Source organism: Ceratotherium simum, chromosome 1 (genome assembly GCF_057802395.1).
Source record: "Ceratotherium simum simum isolate JZ-2026a chromosome 1, ASM5780239v1, whole genome shotgun sequence".
NCBI lineage: Eukaryota > Metazoa > Chordata > Mammalia > Perissodactyla > Rhinocerotidae > Ceratotherium > Ceratotherium simum.
The window spans coordinates 32,538,575-32,547,947 of NC_141900.1; positions in this window are offsets into that span (position 1 = coordinate 32,538,575).

Below are 9,373 nucleotides of genomic sequence, written 5' to 3' on the forward strand. Positions count from 1 at the left end.
CATAGCTGCACAACCTTCTAGTTGCTGTATGTGGGACACGGCCTCAGCATGGCCGGAGAAGAGGTGCATCGGTGCGCGCCCGGGCTCCGAACCCGGGCCACCAGTAGCGGAGCGCGCACACTTAACTGCTAAGCCACGGGGCCGGCCCTAAAAGTTCTATTTTAGATAAGTCCTTTATTGCATGTGTCTTTTGCAAATATTTTCTCCCAGTCTGTGGCTTGTCTTCTCATTCTCTTCACATTGTCTCTTGCAGAGCAGTTTTTAATTTTAAAGAAGTCCAGCTTATCAATTATTTCTTTCATGGATCATTATGTTGGTGTTATATCTAAAAAGCCATTGCCATACCCAAATCATCTAGGTTTTCTTCTACTTTATCTTCTAGGATTTTTATAGTTTTGCATTTTATATTTAGGTCTGTGATCCATTTTGAGTTATTTATGTGAAGGGTGTAAGATCTGTGTCTAGATTCATTTTTTTGCATGTAGATGTCTAGTTGTTCCAGCACCATTTGTTGAAAAGACTGTCTTTGCTCCATTGTATTGCCATTGCTCCTTTGTCCAAGATTAATTGACTGTATTTATGTAGGTCTATTTCTGGGCTCTCTATTCTGTTCCATTGACCTATTTGTCTAATCTTTTGCCAATACTAAGCTTTCTGGATTACTGTAGCTTTATAGTAAGCCTTGAAGTCGGGTAGTGTCAGTCCTCCATTTTGTTTTTCTCCTTCAATATTGTGTTAGTTATTCTGGGTCTTTTACCTTTCCGTATAAACTTTAGAATCAGCTTGTCTATATCCACAAAACAACTTGCTGGGATTTTGATTGGGACTGCATTGAATCTATAGGTCAGTTGGAAAGAACTGACATCTTGACATTAGTGAGTCTTCCTATTCATGAACATGGAATATCTCTCCATTTTTTTAGTTCTTCTTTGATTTTATTCATCAGAGTTTTATAGTTTTCCTCATATAGATCTAGCACATATTTTGTTAGACTTTATTTTATTAGACTTATTGTTAGATAATATTTTATTTGGGGGAGTGCTAATGTAAATATCATGTTTTTAATTTCAAAGTCCATTTGTTATTGCTAGAATATAGGAAAGCAATTGACTTTTGTATATTAAATTTGTATCCTGCAACTTTGCTATAATTGCTTCTCAGCTCAAGGCAACTTTTTTGGTCAATTCTTTTGGATTTTCTACACAGACCATCATGTCATCTGCGAACAAAGACTGTTTTATTTTTTCCTTCTCAGTCTGACTACCTTTTATTTCCTTTTCTTAGCTTATTGAATTAGCTAGAACTTCAAGCACGATGTTGAAAAGGAGTGGTAAGAGGGGACATCTTTGCCTTGTTCCTGATCTTAGTGGGGAAGCTTTGAGTTTCTCATCATTAAGAATGATGTTAGCTGTAGGTTTTTTTAGACATTCTTTATCAAGTTGAGGAAGTTCCCCTCTATCCTATTTTACTGAGAATTTTTATCATGAATGGGTGTTGAATTTTCTTAAGTGCTTTTTCTGCATCTATTGATATGATCATTTGATTTTTCTTTTTTATAGTCTATTGATGTGATGTATCACATTAAGTGATTTTTCAAAGTTGAACTAGCCTTGCATACCTGGAATAAATCCCACTTGGTCATGGTGTATAATTCCTTCTATACATTGTTGGATTCGATTGGCTAATATTTTGCTGAGGATTTTTGCATCTATGTTCACGAGAGATATTGGTCTCCATTTTTCTTTTCTTGTAATGTCTTTGTCTGGTTTTGGTATTAGAGTAATGATAGTCTTATAGAATGAGTTAGAAAGAAATTTCTCTGTTTCTAGCCTCTGTAGAGAAGGGATATAATTTTTTCCGTAAATGTTTGGTAGAATTCACCAGTGAACACAGCTGGGCCTGGTGCTTTCTGTTTTGGGAGGTTATTAATTATTGACTCACTTTCTTTATATTTAGTTTTTAGAAGTTTGATTATAATGTGTCCCAGCATGGATTTCTTAGTTTTATTCCGTTTGGGGTTTGCTTATCTTCTTGAATGTGTGGTTTTATGCATTTTGCCAAATTTAGGAAATTTTCAGCCATTATTTCTTCAAATACTTTTTCAGCTCCACCCTTTTCCCTTTCATTATGGAACTCTGATGACACTAGTGTTAAATCTTTTATTATAGTTCCACAGGTCCTTGAGGCACTGTTACTTTTTTTCAGTCTATTTTCCTTGCTGTTGTTTAGATCAGGCAGTTTCTATTGTTCTATCTCCCAGTCTGCTGTGGAGCCCATCCATTGAGTTTATTTCAGTAATCGTATTTTTTAGCTCTAAAATTTCTACTTGGTCCATAAGTTCTGTTTATTTGCTGAGACTGTCTATATTTTTCATTTGTTTAAAGCATGTAATTCCTTGTTGAAGCATTTTTATGACGGCTGCTTTAAAATTTTTGTCAGGTAATTCTAACATCTCTGTCATCTTGGTGCTGGCATATATTCATTGATTTTTCTCATTCAGTTTGAGATCTTCCCAGTTCTTGGTATATTGAATGATAGTCAATTGAAACTTGGACATTTGAGGTATCATGTTATGAGATTCTGGATCTTATTTAAACTTCTTATTTTCCTTGAGTTTTGGACATTGCTCCATCAGGGAAAGGGGTGTCATAACTACCTCATTACTGCAAGTGGGGATAGAAGTCCAGGTTCCCCACTTGGTCTCCACTAACACCTGAGGTAGGAGGGGGGTCCTTATTACTGCTGGGCTGAAGTGGGAGTTCAGCAGTTACCTTTCCTAGGCCAGCATAGGTGAGGGGAGGAAGCAGTTACCAGAACCCATATTGAGTGTCATGTAGAGAAAACTGCTTTGAGAAGGGCAGTGATCCCCTCCAACTGTCTCCCAGGCTCCCCTTCAGCTGAACCCACAGAATTCAACCTCCAAGGGCATACAGCAGTGTGGAGACAAGGGTGGAGAGGAAGTATGGAAGGACAAAGGGAAGATATCTGGCACATGTCTCAAGGTAGAAGAATCTGGAAACTGCAAAGATATTTTAACTCTACCATTTCCTGCCTCGCTGTGTCTATTCATGATTCATGGAAGACTTTTGAAGACGGCACCTACTATGTCAAAATATTGCATTGAGCACATTGCATCGAGCACAAGAAGACAATAAGCTAGAGACCCAGCCCTCAGGTATGCAAAGTAGCTATAAACAGAGAGAAAAATAAGCAAATAATTAAAATATAGTGTGAAACATAAATGTGAAGAGGTGTAGAAAGTATATGGAAGTTTGGTGCAGAGAATTTGCGTAGCTAACTTATGACCTTAGCCTTGATATGCAATGCTAGAATGTAAAATTGTTGGCTAAAACAGCCTTTCCGGTATAAATACAAATTCTGAGAATTTAAAATGTACTTGAAATTTAATTTCATCTATTAATAGCCAATAATAACCCATAATAAAAAATTTAGCTACTCAAAAAATTTGCTTTCAGAATTGAAGTATATGCAAAAGACATTCATGAATGCTAAGTTTTGTGAAACATCCAGTATTTTGTATTTAGCCTCCGACATTCTTTTTTTTTTTTTTTTTAGGAAGATCAGCCCTGAGCTAACATCCATACTAATCCTCCTCTTTTTGCTGAGGAAGACTGGCTCTGAGCTAACATCTATTGCCAATCTTCCTCCTTTTTTTTCCCCTTTTTCTCCCCAAAGCCCCAGTAGATAGTTGTATGTCATAGTTGCACATCCTTCCAGTTGCTGTATGTGGGACGCGGCCTCAGCATGGCCGGAGAAGCGGTGCGTCGGTGCACGCCCAGGATCCGAACCCAGGCTGCCAGTAGCGGAGCACGCGCACTTAACCATTAAGCCACGGGGCCGGCCCAAGCCTCTGACATTCTTAAACACCCTTTTAAGTATCTGTTTTCATAGAAGAAATCCATAAAATTGTTTTTTCACTTTAACCCAACCATTTCAATTTTGGTGTATTTCTCTCCAGGTTTTGTCTATGTGCACATGTTCCAGACCTGGACTCCCTGACCCCAAAGAATTTTATACCCTTTTTCAGTCTAAGGAGGTAGAATATTGTGGCCATAGGGTTTTTCAAATAACTTACGCAGTCTCAGCCACAGCTTAGCTGGAACTGGCACTTTCCCAAGACAATGTAGAAAATCCATGGACAAATCCTGCCTGAGTCACCTATTTAAACTCTAACGAGTGGGAGTAGTGAGGTCATTGCCCACACTGATAGACATATTTTGCATAAGACAGAATTGAAGAGGGACAATGAACTCTTTTGGAAATGAAAACTGTCATACACAAATTCTGATAGAATAGGAAAGCCTCAACTGCAAACTGGTTTGATTACAGAAATAAAATATTAGAGTTATGACCTTGAGAATATTGTTTAGTTTTCTCTATCTCTTGACTAAAAAGAAGAAAAATCCTCTTTCCCTCACCTTGACTTTTCCCCTCCTCCCCAAATAGAATAGTGCGATTTCCTGCCTACGATGCTAGGCTGTTGTGTCTCCCTGATGCTTGTGATTGAAATACCACAGCCACAGAAGCTCTCTTGCAGGTTATCCACATGCTTGGGAGTCGCAAGGTAGGTTTCTAAAGTGTGTTCTTTTCTTCCTTTACCTATGGAGTTTGTAAAAGCGTTATATTTTCATCTTTATAATGGAAATCAAAAAAGTTACATTTGACTCGTTTTATAAAATCTCATTGCACAGGTACATTTGTAGGAAGGTGGATACTCTAAAGTAAGGCATATCTCAACACTCTCACTATTTCAAATAAACCACAGCAAGAAGAAAAATAAATCTATTCTAGTAAACCAGACTTTTTGGGCTCCGGTCCTCCCTGACTTCCCAGACTCATCCCTGTGGTGGCCACCACCCACTCCTCCCCTCACCCAACACCTGAAACTCTGACCACCTGAGTCACTTCCGACTCCAGCCTTCCAGGCTGTTCTACACTGCTCTCCACATCCATACCCTTTCTCTACTGTCCATTTGACCAGTAGATACTCAGTTCTCCAGGAAGCTTTTTTAATTCTCAAACCACTCCCAGGAGAAGTGATGGTTCTCTTCTTGGTTCCCCAAGAAGTCTTGCATCATGGCACCAGTACACATTACTAACTGGATTTTCTGTCTCCTAAACTGTGAGCTCCTTGTCTTATCGTTGTGCTCCCAGTATCTAGTCCAGTAGGCACTTAAGGTAAATGAATGAATACAAAACAAGTCTTCCTTTTCATGCAAGAGAATTGGTAGCTTTGAAGAGCAAGAAAAATATGAAGTGAAGGCAAACAACGTTATTTTCTTTTGCTTATATTCTATGCATTGAGTACTATATACTTTATTATAATATTTAGTGCTCAAGTAATCCAATGAGGTAGCTATTAAAATCCCTTAATTGCCAATGAGAAAATAAAGACTTAGAGTAAGTAATTAAGTAACTTGCCCAAAGAATGGTACATATTAATAAATTGGCAGCCAAAATAGAAACCCAGGTTTTTCTGATGGGAGAGCCTAGGTGCTTCTTCAAACACTGTGCAACAATTAATAAGATGAAAAATAAAATCGCAGGATTTCCTTCTTTTTTATGGCTGAATAATATTCCATTGAATATATACCACATTTTCTTTATCCATTCATGTGTCTCCATTGTATGTTCTTGTCTCCCTTGTCGAAAATTGGCTGTCCATAGGTGTGTGTGTTTATTTCTGGGCTCTTGATTCTGTTCCACTGATCTGTGTGTCTGTTTTTGTGCCAGGACCATGCTGTTTTGGTTACTATAGCTTTGTAGTATATTTTGAATTCAGGGAGTGTGATACCTCCAACTTTGTTCTTTTTTCTCAGGATTCCTTTGGCTATTCAGGGTCTTTTGTCGTTCCATATAAATTTTAGGATTCTTTTTTCTATTTCTGTGAAAAATGTTGTTGGAACTTTGATAGGGATTGCATTGAATCTATAGATTGCTTTAGGAAGTATGGACATTATAACTATATTAATTCTTCCAATCCAAGTGCATGGAATATCTTTCCATTTCCTTGTGTCTTCTTCAATTTCTTTCAACAATGTTTTACAGTTTTCAGTGTACAGGTCTTTCACCTCTTTGGTTAAGTTTATTCCTAGGTATTTTATTCTTCGTTGCAATTATAAATGGGATTGTATTCTTAATTTCTCTTTCTGCTACCTCACTGTTAGTGTATAGAAATGCATTGATTTTTATATGTTTATTTTGTATCCTGCAACTTTACCATATTCATTTACTATTTCTAAAAGTTTTTGGGAGGATTCTTTAGGGTTTTCTATATATAAAATCATGTCCTCTGCAAATAGCGAGAGTTTCTTCCTTTCCAATTCGGATCCGTTTTATTTCTTTTTCTTGGCTGATTGCTCTGGCTAGGACTTCCAATATTATGTTAAATACGAGTGGTGAAAGTGGGCATCCTTGTCTGGTTCCTGTTCTTAGAGGGATAGCTTTCAGTTTTTCACCATTGAGGATGATATTGGCTGTGGGTTTGTCATATATGGTCTTTATTGTGTTGAGGTACTTTCCTTCTACACCCATTTTATTCAGAGTTTTTATCATAAACGAATGCTGTATCTTGTCAAATGCTTTCTCAGCATCTATTGAGATGATCATGTGATTTTTATTCTGCATTTTGTTAATGTGGTATATCATGGTTGATTTGTGGATATTGAACCATCCCTGCATCCCTGGAATAAATCCCACTTGATCATGGTGTATGATCTTTTTAACATATGGTTGTATTCGATTTGCTAGTATTTTGTTGAGGATTTTTGCCTCGATGTTCATCGGTGATATTGGCCTGTAATTTTCTTTTTTTGTGTTGTCCTTGTCTGGTTTCGGTACCCAGGTAATGTTGGCTTCGCAGAATGAGTTAGGAAGCTTCCCCTCCTCTTCAATTTTGTGGAAGAGTTTGAGAAGGACAGGTATTGAGTCCTCTTTGAATCTTGGGTAGAATTCACCAGGGAAGCCAACTGGTCCTGGACTTTTATTTTTTGGGAGGTTTTTGATTACTGTTTTGATCTCCTTACTGGTGATTGGTCTATTCAAATTCCCTACTTCTTCTTGATCCAGTGTTGGAAGGTTGTATGATTCTACGAATTTATCCACTTCTTCCAGATTATCCAATTTGTTGGCATATAGCTTTTCATAGTATTCTCTTATAATCCTTTGTATTTCTGAGGTGTCCATTGTAACCTCTCCTCTTTCATTTCTGATTTTATTTATTTGAGCCTTCTCTCTTTTTTTCTTGGTGAGTCTAGATAAAGGTTTGTCAACTTTGTTTATCTTTTCAAAGAACCAGCTCTTGGTTTCATTGAGTTTTTCTATTGTTTTTTTAGTCTCTATTTCATTTATTTCTGCTCTGATTTTTATTATTTCCCTCCTTCTACTGATTTGGGGCTTTGTTTGTTCTTCTTTTTCCAGTTCCTTTAGGTGCATTGTTAGATTGTTTATTTGAGATTTTTCTTGTTTGTTGAGATAGGCCTGTATTGCTATAAACTTCCCTCTTAGAACCGCTTTTGCTGTATCCCATAAATTCTGGCATGTCATATTTTCATTTTCATTTGTCACCAGGTATTCTTTGATTTCTCCTTTGATTTCTTCGTTGACCCAATTGTTGTTCAGTAGCCTTTTGTTTAATCTCCACATAATTGTTGCTTTTCTGATTTTCTTCCTATAGTTGATTTCTAGTTTCATACCGTTGTTGTCAGAAAAGATGCTTGGTATTATTTCAATCTTAAATTTATGGAGACTTGTTTTGTGGCCCAATATTTGTTCAGTCCTGGACAATGTTCCATGTGCATTTGAAAAGAATGTGTATTCTTTGGTTTTTGGATGGGGTGTTCTGTATATATCTACTAAGTCCATCTGGTCTAGAGTGTCCTTTAAGACCAATGTTTCCTTATTGAGCTTCTGTTTGGATGATCTATCCATTGGTGTAAGTGGAGTGTTAAAGTCTCCCACTATCATTATGTCGCTATTTCTCCTTTTATGTCTGTTAATAATTGCTTTATATATTTAGGTGCTCCTACGTTGGGTGCATAGATATTTACAAGTATTATATCCTCTTGTTGGATTGTTCCCTTGATCGTTATGTAGTGACCTTTTTTGTCTCTTGTTACAGTTTTTTTTTTAAAGTCTATTTTGTCTGATATAAGTATTGCTACCCTAGCTTTCTTTTCATTGCCATTTGCATGGAGTATCATTTTCCATCCCTTCACTTTCAGTTTGTCTTTATGTCTGAAGTGTGTCTCTTGTATGCAGCATATACATGGGTATGTTTTTTAAGCCAATCAGCCACCCTATGCCTTTTGATTTGAGTATTTAGTCCACTGACATTTAAAGTAGCTATTGATAAGTATGTACTTACTGCCACTTTTTTACTGGGTATTTTAGTAGTTCTTCTCTGTTCCCTTCCTCTTCTCTTGCTCTCTTCCCTTTAGTTTGATAGCTTTCTTTAGTATTATGTTTGGGTTCCTTTCTCTTAGTCTTCTGTGTATTTATTATAGGTTTCCGGTTTGTGATTACCATGAAGTTCATATACAGTAACCCATGTATACAGCAATCTATATTAAGTTGATGGTCTCTTTATTTTGACCTCTTTCTAAAAGCTCTCATCTTTTACTCCCCTCTTCCCACATTTTAAGTTTTTGATATCATATCCAACCTCTTTTTTGTGCATGTGTATCCATTACCTTCTAGTAATGGAAATAGATAATTTTTTCCTATTTGTGGTCTTCTCTTTCCCCCTTAAATAAGTCCCTTTAGCATTTCTTGTAGGACTGGTTTCTTGGTGATACACTCCTTTAATTTTTGCTTGTCTGGGAGACTCTTTATCTTTCCTTCCACTTTGAATGATAACCTTGCCAGGTATTCTTGGCTGTACGTTTTTTCCTTTTAGCACTTTAAATATATCGTGCCACTCTCTTCCAGCCTGTAAGGTTTCTGTTGAGAAGTCAGCTGTTAGCCTTATGGGGTTTCCTTTTTATGTGACTTGTTGCCTTTTTCTTGTGGTTTTTAGGATTTCTCTCTTTATCTTTAATTCCAGACAATTTAATTATGATGTATCTTGGTGTGGGCCTCTTTGGGTTTATCTTTTTTGGTGCTCTCTGTGCTTCCTGTACCTGGACGTCTGTTTCCTTCCTTAAGTTAGGAAAGTTTTCAGCTATTATTTCTTCAAATAGATCTCTGCCCCTTTGTCTCTCTCTTCCCCTCTGGTACACCTATAACACGGATGTTAGTGCACTTGATATTGCCCCAGAGGTCCCTTAGACTGTCCTCATTCTTTTTAATTCTCTTTTCTTTTACCTGTTCAGCTTGGGTGATTTCTTCTAGTCTTTTGTCCAGCTTGCTGATC